This window comes from Ptychodera flava, chromosome 19 (assembly GCF_041260155.1).
Source record: "Ptychodera flava strain L36383 chromosome 19, AS_Pfla_20210202, whole genome shotgun sequence".
NCBI lineage: Eukaryota > Metazoa > Hemichordata > Enteropneusta > Ptychoderidae > Ptychodera > Ptychodera flava.
Window position 1 is genome coordinate 12,047,417 of NC_091946.1, and position 12,748 is coordinate 12,060,164.

Consider the following 12,748-nt stretch of genomic DNA (forward strand, 5'->3'; position numbering starts at 1 on the left):
TTTATTTTATCACGCATTTGCCCCCTTGCCTCGAGTTTCGTTGTCTAATACCAGAAGTATATTGACATAAACGTAAACGAAAACAACACATGTTACAACAGAACCCCTCATCACCATCGCTGTTATTTATGTTGAGGATGGGTTCTGCTCTGACGTGTGTTGCTTTTTTTTACGTGAATATTAGGATAAAAATACTTAAATATTGAGATTTATATCAAGATGATGGCTCTTTTTGACGGTCGGTCCTGCCGGGGATAAAAAGCATTGACAGCGCAAGTTAGTATGTGGACTTATAAAGTACTTAACGAAGTACTTATGAATCTTTCACAATTAGAAGGAATAAAATAAAATGACAATGTTAATATTTCTGCAAAATGTGTTGACAAGCTGAACATTAGTTCTGTGACGTGATAGTGATAAAGGAAGACGTCATCAACAGTCAAAACATGATTTCTGAAAATAAGTCAGAACAAGCCACTGCAAGTCGCTTTTTTTAATTTATGGAGTATCAAAATGTTCTGGGAAGTTCAACATAAATATTCATCTGAATTATTTCAGCTCTAATAATTTACAGAAATTACATTGTGTCTTATGACATTGGAATCGTTTGATTGATTACTATTGGTCAGATGTCGCAGACAGTCAAACATTGCTGCGTCACGTACTGTGTACGCAATGACGTAACCAATCAGGTGAGTACATGGTGCATGATAACGATTGATCGCATGATGTTAATTATCTATATCGTTACAATAAATCCGCATATCCCTGTTATTAATGATATTTGGAAATATATCTATAAGGTTCATAACATAACTGAGTAGGAGAGGTAATTTTTACTCCGGTGAATGCATCAAAAGCGCTGTCTACAATATCTCCTGCCGTGGTACGGAGAAAATCTCTACGTATTCTCTGTTAAAACCATATAACGGAGCGTATCTCACGAATAAATAAATATATAAATAAAATAAATATTGGCGTCAATAATGATAATGAATAACAGTATCATTATCATCATGATTTCAGGATGATTGGTTATATCAATTTTTAGGCCTTACTCGTGTTTTTTACTAGAACATTAAACCTAATTTACATGAGGCTTCTTTCACAAATACCTGGAGGCTGGAGGAAATCAGGGCGGATTTGACAATTCTGAGGTTAGAAGGGGGATTGAAAGTTTTGCCCCGCTGACCTGCGTATAAGGGGAGGGGATGTGGAAATATTTTGGTTCCCTATTAGTTTTTACATTTCCAGATTCCATAGTTTGGTAGGTAATTCAATGAAAAATTATAACTTTTTTTTTTAATCCAATTGTTCTAATTTTAGTAATGATTAAACAAAATCTAAGACCATTCACTCGCATGTCATGATTTCTATTTCGAAAAATAATCTACAAATGTATGAATGCCTTTGAATTTTCATAAGAGAAACAACAAGTACATGCCTTGTATAGGTGCAGAAGCTGCAACTGTAGATAATTTTCGTAATACTTCTATGCAACGTATCAAATAAAGTTTCTTGTTGTCTCCCTACAGCATGCTGAAACACACAATTTGCAGTTTGTCAATAAAGCTTGTATACATGTAAACACTATTGGTGATATTTGACTTAGAGTCCAGAGTGAAAGTCATTTTGTAGTTGACGAAGAGTTTGGGTGATATGACACTCATAATAGTGATACTTGTACACAAGATCAGGCCAGAGAGTGACACATGGGAGACCAGGAGACTTGGCACGTATCAATGGACAATGGCCAAAAGGGCAATAGGTGTATCACTGGTTACAAAAAATATGACGACTAAGGTACACAAAGGGAGTGCATCTCCTTGAATGTAATGGTACAGTTTACTTTTATTCCTATATGGCTACCTGTATTTGTTATTTTACAATGAATACATTGTCCATAGCTTGGAAGAAAGATGTGAATGATCAGTAAGTATGTTCAAGTTCGATTTTTCCAACATTGCATTGTGTATCAACATCTTTTCGGTGTAGTTAATTTTAAAAATCATATTGAAATACTTTAAACTTCCTCACACAGCCTGAGTATAAATAAACACTATAGTCTTAAGGTATATCGGCATTTCGATGTATATGAAATGCAACTGACAGCAATATAAGATAGTGTACATAACACATATGTAAATTGTGTTGATAGGCTGAATACTGAATATTTCAACATTATAAGATGTAAAACGAGAGATTGGAGTTAATACAAAAAACAAAAATACTGAAAATTATCCAAATTTTATGTTTGTAATATTGTTTTAGGGCTTGAAATTAACTTTTTTCCCTGGTAGTCCCATTGGGCTACCATTTTCTGAAGTTGGTAGCCCAGCGACAAGGTCTGGTAGCCCATGCATGAATGAAGAGGGGTTTTTTGTAAAGAATATTTATTTATATCTAGACAATGAATGATTTATTTTGCATTATTCTATCCAGTGAGTGAATTTTCTAGTCATTTGACATCAATACCTGCAGATCATGGCCTTAGGAGAACGGTATAGTATGTGTAGTGGACGACACCTCAAAGTTTGACGACCTATTTTCACATACGCAGAGCTTTGATATTCGCAATGACTACGACTTTTCACTCAGCACGTGTAAACATAACATGGCTAAAAATAGATTGGCCATGAATTTCAGGGTGACAACTTGGTACAGTCATGTTCCTAATACTTTCCTGGCAATTTTGACTATATTTCCCCAGCATATCATGGGATGATCTCGTACACTTCAGAAAGCTAAATGTGTGGATGGCCCGACAGCTTTTTCTTTGCAGTTTGAATAATTTTGTGTCTAATTGTGATTGATAAATTGTGATTAAATAAATCTGAAAATGAATTTTCATTGGCCATCATTTCTCGAGCCTGTTATCCAAGTACATCAGTTCAGATATAAATGATATTTTATTGAAAGTTTGTCGCAACAAATTCGACATGTCCTTTCTGTGTCCAGCTGGGTTGACTGTATGAGCATCGGTATAGCATGTGTAGTGGCGTCAGCGATCAACATCATGTCGCCCACTAAGTAATTTCATGTCCCTGGCTTTGGTAATCCGTGTGGGCTACCATTTCATGGACTTTGGTAGCCCCAGGGAAAAGTTGGTAGTCTGTGGACGCGGGACTACCGCTAATTTCGAGCCCTGTGTTTGCTTAAGGATGTATTATCAGCAAAATTGTAGCTACTGTTATACTTTTGCATTAGGGGTTCTGAATTCTGGCATTATACCATATAATATAGTATTGGAATAATCAAATATTAAAGAAAGAAGATGAGGTCACCCTGCTTGATTTCCTACAAATCTACTATAAAAAGTAACTGGTTTTTTTTTTGTACGAAAATCACTGAAATCACTGTATAAAACCATTCATTCTACCTTGCAGTGAATGAAATGTTCTCATTCTCATCGTACAATAACACAAAAAGTAAAAATTTGCCATTATTACACCCAAAATTTCAGAGATTAAAAGTTTATTTGATGGAATATTTAAACATTCCTGTATTGTCACTTTTGTAAAACTTTTATAAGTAGCATCTAGGTCATAATAGAGAGGTTTAGTTATACGTAATTTGCTGAGTCATCGTGCTCACTATTTGCAGGGTGTAGCCATATACAGGTGTGTTTTTCAGCAGGTTCCCTTGACCCGACCAAATTTGGAATAACTCAAGTCGGCTTAGACTGATAAATCCCAAAATTCCACTGATATATTAAAATTGAGTAAATCTGAAAAAAGCTTGCCTTTAGGAATATGGCTCTACAAACTACTGACAACATTTCTATAACCACTACAGAATATCTGTGTATGCGCCAACATCTGCGAACATCTGGGCGGAGAACAATGCATGTTTATTTTTCGGCTATATAATAGTTAGGAGGGACTTTAAAAATGTTGATCATATAGAGGCGGGATTTGAAATTTTATGAGGGGATCTGAAAAATAAGATTTCAATCGCGATTCCTCCAGCCCCCACCATTATTTGTGATCGCAGCAGAGAGAGAGAGAGAGAGAGAGAGAGAGAGAGAGAGAGAGAGAGGAGAGAGAGAGAGAGAGAGAGAGAGAGAGAGAGAGAGAGAGAGAGAGAGAGAGAGAATTGACACGCGAGTTTAGTACAGACGGGTGTGTGCTCATATTTTAAAAAAGCAGCGTGCGTGGACTTGAATCCTTTCTGCTTCTAACGCAAGGATGAAACTCAATGAACTTACCTTCGATGATATAAAAGAAGCTTAAACATCTGATAAAAATGTTCATGTTCACATAAGGAAGGGTATCGGGTTTTCTCTCCTTAAATCATTTTAATAATAATGTAATATCGCCATTGGCAAATCTTGGGAGGTCGACAGAGGCAGCGTTCGTTCACGATAAATGTTTTGGTGAATGGTGTGTGATATAATTAGTACTGCTATCACAATGCCCAACAGTCCAAATTTAGTATTGCCTTTGCGTAATGAGACACTGAGGTCACACGTGATGGCATTCAATTATTAACATGATAATTACAATTTGTAGTGCCCGAAAGTCTTCCAGTTATTCGGTGAATTTTGGACCAGATATTAAATGATTCTCTTTGAAACGCATTTAGAAAAAAAACTCAAATTAAGAATTGACTCATTTTCATCCATTTCAATTTTACGTTATGGCTGATTGATCAGCTTCGAGTTTATTTTCGATGTTTTAAAACTCAAACTTGTCTGCTAACGTAATGAAATTTATTGAAATAACACGACTGGAACTAATTTGGGGTAATCGAATTTTAGTATTTTTCAGATTTCTCAAAAGTGTCAGGTGCCCTACAGCTGAATGTTGCAATGTTACAAATTACTCATAAAACAAGTGTATAACTTAAAAAGAAAAGCAGATGAGCTTACATTTCCGGATTAAACCGACATTACTTCACAACCCAATTATCCCAAATTAGTTCCAATCGTGTTAAATGTTCTTACACGATTTTAGTGTCGGAAACTATGGTAGGGATACTGCTGTGAGCTCAGCGACTGGTGAGTCAACAAACTTTTAAGACGTCGCTCTCTAAGTTCCGTCTAAGTTCCGTCACGTTTCTTGTAGGTAGGTTTTAATTTGATTCAGTCTGCTTGGTTACTTTTATTATTAGGCAATTAATTGTCAGAACTGTTAACAATAGTCACCGTTGATTGTCCTGGTCAGTGTTGGACTGCAGATAATTTCATTGTGCTCCATGCTATAGTGGGCCAGTCTGGGCAGGACTTACGTCATATGACGCTAAGTCCATTAACATCCCACCTTCCTTGGCTAAATCTTTGGAGCAATACCGTAGAATACAGGATCAGACTCAGAAAACGGCAGTAGAATATTGTAAGAGCCATATCTTTTCCTTTCAGATGTCATGAAAGCACCTTTCACGTTCTCATACCATATCATTGCTTTTACTTCTATCGAAGGAGAGTATTGGGGGTTGAACAGCAACAACAGTCGCAAGTCCCAAAGGCTACATTATCGCAGCGAGGCGGTGCGGTGGAAGTGGGGAGCCCTTGGCTATGATTGCGCGATAACTGTGGTTGCTGTGTTGGAGGCCATGGCGATTTCCATATTTACAATGATCATGATAATATTTGTGTCAATGGCGTAGGTGATGTTAATGACAGTCATGACGTAATGCATGATGAAAAAAGTAATATAAGTATAATGTAACAATAGCAACGACAGAAATTATTATTATTATTATTATTATTATTAATTATTATTGGAACGAAGTCAACAACAACTATGATGACGACATAGGTGATAAGAGCAACGACGATAATGACGATGAGAACAACAATTACAACTGAAGACATTTCCATTGTATCTCTATGACAGCACTCACAGCAGCATTCCGATGAAAATCGAATGTAGAGATGTCAAACGCCTCCCCACTGACTTCACTTCATCTGATTTTAACCACATCATAAGCACTACTGAGAAGACCGCCGTGTTCCCTATCTGACCATGTCTCTACCTCTGACCCTGACAAGAACAGGTCAATCAATTAATACCTATTACAGCGCCGATTACATACATAGGCATATCCCCTATCTGTCGGGTTGACATAGCATTAGTTTTTGTGTCGTTTAACTATTTGCAACTCATCATTCAATATCTAAAGCGATCAGTCGTGTGAGTTTACCGGCTAAACTTTACCCAGAGTAACCTTTCACCGACTTTATCAGAAACCTGTGACAACCGCGCCGTGGAAACAGAATCGACAGTGTATGCTGTTTTATCTGCGAGCATCTCGCGTGAACATAGCGATTCCCCTTCTTGCTGGACAGGATGAAGGAGTGGACTTAGTTGCTCTGTTCTACCCAAGTGCATGACCTTGTCCTTATCTGCCCTCGGTTATCGAAATCAGCTTGTGCAAATATCACTTAATACAGATCAGGAATCTCTGAGTTGTCAGTGCAGTTGAAGTATATTATTTCAAATGTTTAATCATTGATGGATTCGTAAAACGGTAAGCTCAGCCTCCCAACGTACAGTTGTGAAGCTTACTGGCTAGAAAGTTGAATGTTTCTGCTGAGCATATAGAAATAGCAGTTATTGCACCATATTTCAGAGTGTACCAACAAACATCCGCATCACAAAAATTAATAAAATAAACGGAAACAGTTGATGGTTAATATTTTTATTTCGTGACTGTTATTTTGACACTGCCAACCACTTATAGGGAGACACCCAGTATTACTACTGGTCTCACTTAACTCGCGTCAAATCATATCTTTATTATTGGGTAAATAATCATGGCGCTATTGGGAGTTATAAACCGACATATGACACATCTAATGGCACCATGTGTGTTCAAAGAATAACTACTTTGTCACTTGTCACTCAGTCTTGAACGAAATTTATGTCAGCTTTATGTCACTTTGCCGGCTGATGACATTTCGCCTCGGCTAATTCAGTTGAACAGTAACCAGATCACATCCACGTATTAAATGAGGTACACAAGGGAGCAAAGTCACATATTGTGTATAAAATCCCCAAATCATGCCATTATCAGTTTAGTACGCTCTATCTATGAGACTGGAATTACGGTATGAGATAAAAAATAATTTATGTATTCAGATGGCGGGTGATTATTTTGAGCTGATTTCAAAAACTTCTAAATCCATAGCCCTTTGTTATTAGTACTAAACTCAGTAAGCTTACAGCAACCCCCGACGATATAAATTTCATTATTTAACTCTAACGAAACAACATGTGTCCTTGTGGTCCTCGAACGACATTCAGAAAATACGAATAGAATGTCATGAATTGGTATTCCGTAGCGAAACCGAAGAGCGGGCCATTCTTTTCTAAATGCGCCGGGGAGGGAATGTCACATATTGAATTAATGATAGGGTTGGTTGGGGTGAAAGATCAACATTTCGCAACCATTGCTGTTTGAAAATTTGTCTATGAAGTAAGGATATTTGTCGAGTAATCTTTCTTTCCGTTGGCGCGGTGTGCTGTCTACGTGAATATGTACTACAGAAGTTGAAATGATGTGTTTAATTTATGATAAATGATAAATGATGATGTTGTTAGTTTGCAGTGTTAATAGAGTCTGATCTGGCATGTGTCACCGCGTGCTACAGATGTTTTGGGACGTGATAAACAAGTAATTGATGCTAAAATTCACTTGAGATAGGTCTTTCTTGCCCCGGGCACACAACGGCGGTCGTGAAGTACAATTTACAGTTCAGCCTGTTCTGTTTGGAAAGAAGGGCACACCACACGTTGGCCTTATCACTGTTCTATTATACTGTTGTTATATTTAGCAAATCTAAGTGCCCTTGATGAGTCTCGTTTGCAAGTCTCGTGACGAAGACAACCCTCTTTCGTATTTCACGTGTCGCCAAGGTTAACATAAACCGTTAAAGTGATCGAAAACAGCGACAGCATTTTGACGTGTTGAAAATTCGATATATTTCAGTAAGTCAAACTCAAACTCAAAAGTTTTTTTATGATTCAATGGGAATGAAATTGGCGAACTTTTCCGGGCTTGGTTTTCTGGCACCTTACCAGAGCTACCCCTATGTACAGGGGTTAAAGCCTGAAAGGGTTAAGAGAGTGGAAACGGAAAAGTATAGGACTACTGCCACGAGCTCTGTGAAGATCTTTCCGGAGGCGAGTAAATGCTTTAGTTTGTGGTACCATTACGAGTCCGCTTTGTTTGCGACATTGCGTACCGGCCTCGGTCGTCACTTTCCGGGGTGCAGTGTTGACACAAAAATGATACACACATGCGTCATGTCATACAAGAAAAACGTGATGTGTGATAAACGACACCGGGTGGCAGCTTGACAAGTCGGATACTCATGTTTACACCGCCGTGTCAACAAGTCTTGTCAACTATTTTACAAGATATCAAACAGGTTACACGGTGTCCCATGATAAGACAACACAATAGTTCACAAGTAACATCTTCGTTACCAATATCTATTTTCCTTTAGCCTTGACCTTGTGTTGTTCAGTACAACTTTTTTTCCATGTCAGAAAATCGTCAGTATTGTACTTGTGGGACCTTACTACTCTGTGCAGTTGCAGTTAAACGAATGATCTCACACTTTCCTCAGGTCGGTCTGAGAAGCTCCTTTATAACATCTTCAACTGTTTCTGTTTCTTCTGTTGAAGTCGGGAACAAAGATATGATAAATAGCTTTTTCGTCGTGTAAAAAATGATACAATTCTCTGGAATGCATATGTTTGACATGTAATCTCTCACTTGTGAGAGGTTTTGCCACCAAACAAACAATAATCGGATCAACCTGAGCCTCATGTGAACACAGTCCTGCGTGAGTTTTCACACCGGTCAGTCATAAAAAACAGTTGATAAGTTAAGACTGTTTAAATTCAAGTGAATACATCTCTTACTGTATTCAACCATCACCTGTTAACCAAAACAATACTTTCTCTATAAATGAATAAATAAATAAATAAATAAATAAATAAATAAATAAATAAATAAATAAATAAATAAATTGTCAGATTATGTTGAAATAAATGTAACGAGGTATAAAGTTAATGCAGATGGTTTTCAGGTGATGGCTTATTGTTAGATGTTGCTTTGAAATCTTCATATTTGGATTATGAGAAATCGTTCATGAAAACAACTAAATAAAAACATATACGCCGTGAGCTGCACGGTCAAGGCGTTTACATGTTTAGAATAATTGAACCAAAGACAGAAGCTGAGGAGCTAAGCTCAAACATATAGTATATCTTTTGCCTGCCAATGTCACGGTTGTCTGGCTGTACTGTATCATTATCCCTCATCTTCGTGTTGGGCGATCACATTGTACACACGTTTACGCATGCGTTTGGAGATATTATTGAAGGCCCTACTTTACCAGCCTATGATGATGGTGATAACCTGACTCCTTGGCGCTCAACAAGAGCGTTACTTTCTATTTCTGAAACAGAACATTCTGAGAATTTAGAAAAAAAACCTATTGGAACTAATTTTGGATAATTTGATAGTGAAGTAATGTCGATTTAATCTGCAAATGAAAGCTCACCTACTTTCCTTTTTAAGTTATGCACTTGTTTATATGACTAATTTGTAATATCGCAACATTCAGCAATAGGGCACCTAACACTTTTGAGAAATTTGAACAATTTGAAGATCCAACTATCCCAAATTAGTTCCAGTCGTGATAAAATGGCCCTGGAACTGAACCAGAGACCATGGCCTTGAAAATGCGCCACAGTGTTATTACATGTTCGGTGGACTGTTTTCCTGGTTGCAGGTTAGTTATTAAAACAAGAATTCAAAATCACTTCAGGCTATTTTGTACTGAAATTCAGGGAAAACAAAAATTGCCGGGTACAATGTTGTCATGATATTCTATGCATATAGACACCGATATCCATCTATGCAATCACAGTCAAATTCTACGCGAGTTTCATAGTTTTGTAACCACTGATATTCCTCACTGTTGTAATTTGTGGTATGAAACTTTACAGAAAATGTCGCACTTTTCGTGACCTTTTGATAATTTCCAACGTCAAGAGATTTTCCAAAGTTGAGTTCCCGGCAGCATTCTATCTAAACATCTGAAAGGAATTGTTTTCAATATGGCTTCGAACGCTTGAATTCAGTGTCGACATACCGATACTGCAATGTCCCCGGCTCCTCTTAATGTTGTCTCCCGTGTCGCATGCATTCATCACATTATCGTTATAGTAACTTCAGGTCGTCCTCACTGTTCGAGATGCCCCGGACAGGTCCATTCATATAGAGACGCGTCGATTCATCGAACCCCAGACAGCCTCATTCTGAAATGTGTTTATTTGCACGCTACCAGTGGACATATACCTCCTACTGGCGCCAAATGCACCATGGTATACTGGTGTACATTTACAAATGACATTAAATCATTGTAGCACGACAACTAGAAAACATGTTCCATTCTTGTTTTGGTTTGTACAATTTGCATGGTCAGAGATGGTGAGGCTGAGAGAGGTTGTGCCTGATTGGTGCGAATGGATTTTAAAATTCCAAACGATTTACAAATCATTCTGCTTCGTCGTCTGATAGTGATGTCTTACATTTTTACCTGTGATCGATCATCACCTAATTCTCAAATACTTGATGAAGTACCGCGAAAAAACATTAGGCAATATTTCCCCTAAAGTTATATACCCCCCTTCACTTATAAAAGTACATATTTAAATTATGATTTACCATGCAAAAAAGAGGGAAAAACTTGGTTCAGAGAACGGAAAGATAACAGCTTTTTTGACTCGCTTCAAGGTAAATTATTTGCAAATATTCTCTATGTTCAAGTACTCGTACAGTAATGGAAACGAATTGAGCAGTGGTGCATTTTTTATAATGCCCGTATCCCTTCTTAATATTATTTACCAGTTTTCTATTTCATTGCTTCAGATAATAAAAAAACTCTAACCGTGAAAAGACTGTAACGTACTATATATCTCAATATTTACTTCGGCAGCGCCGTACTTCTGTTCCTATGTGTGTATTTTGCCTGGCGACTTTAATTTCCACTCACCAAATTGTTTTCTTTCTCCGTTTTTCGCTTGTTTGTCGTGTCTTAAACGATTGCGCAATCTACCATTACCATATCTGCAGGGCATTCTTAAGTCATTTCATACCATCACAAAGTTACTCGGGATACCGTAACCGGTACGCAAGCGCAGAACATTCAAAACTTTCAAAATCAGCATAAGTTGGTTGAATTGCAAAGCTCTTCAAATCACATTTTCCGCAGTATTTCAATGAAATCCATTCAAGCAATCTGATCATCTAAAAAGGGAAGCCCATTTACACTAGAATTTGTCATTTGATCTTCACTGCAGTAGTGTCGGTGAAAGGTCACTGGCTCTTTCGCTAATTAGCCAGGCTAAAGAGAGGTAGTGTATGCACAATCAGACTCCTGCCCTGTATCATCGCTGAAACTACTCACTCACTGTACTTTTAACTTTTGACAGAGTACGGATCCCATGTCTGTACAACGGTCAGGCTGAAAAACCAGGTGCTGAACCAGATCTCCGTAAACTCCACCGTAACGTTACTTTCCAGTAAATTGGAAACTAGGTGTGAGAAATCCCTGATTCCCTTAGTTTGATTTGACGTCTGTCGTGTTCGATTTGGCCGACTGGTTTCAGTTGACGAAAGATTGCATTCCATCAAATATACCAAATTGGTTTCATAACAAACAAAATCCGCTGGGCTGCGGAGTCAGGCAGATATGATATTGCAAAAGCGGAAAGCATACCCGAAACGACGTATTCAAAGCTTGCCACCGGATCAATAGAAAACAAATCGATGGGATAATTTCAACATGAGTGTCAATTCCATGCAGTGGTAACGAACTACCAGATTTTCGTTCGTGTGTCGAAGACCATTTCATTCATTGCTGTCCCGTATTCATAATGGCGTCTCATTGACACTACACAGAGAGGCCACTGGGAACTAGTTTGAGGGAGAACGTGAATAATAATTCCCTCGTTTTTATGTATAAGATATTTGCGAGATCAATTATTTCTGTGAAGCCTTGCTACGGTCTTTACTTTTCGCAGGCTCGGAGAACCAAAACCATTTTATTTCCACGACCAATACCTCAAAGCCTCGGTTTGACGACCACGTATACTATGAGTCATTCTGACCATAGTAATCGGCATTGCAAACGTTTTCGATATTAACAGTCAAACAAAAAGACAAATTTCCTTCCATCTTTTCGATACAAGGGGTGTTTTTATTACCACCCAAGCAAAAAGCATCAACATCTCCAGTAAAACTGCAAAGTCCAAGCGAGACTAAAATCATAGATAATTTTATCGGTCTATGCGAAAATGAAGCCCATACACGCTGTTGTTGTTATTCATTCTCAAGCGACGCCAATGACGCGTTTAAAGAATAGCAACCTACAATACCAATGTTGCTCTTCTTCAGAACATCGGTGTTTTTTTGAATAATAAACTTCACTACATAGTGTACGCCTATCCTAAGGGTCTTCAATGCCACTGAAATAAAAATCAGTACATACTTTTGTAGTTCGCATATTTCTCCTCCGTGGCATTGCGTGTGCAGGTTCAATCGTTACATGCGATACTCTGTAGCACCTCCAGCTTACTCGAGGAAATTTGGCGCACCCAGATGGACAGGGCTGGAAATCACACAGAGCTGCCGAGAATTGATGAGATAGATGGCATGCCTAGGGAGTCAACTACTAGTAGTCTGGTAAAGGTTATCATCAATGATTAAAAAACTGTATCCCGGGATA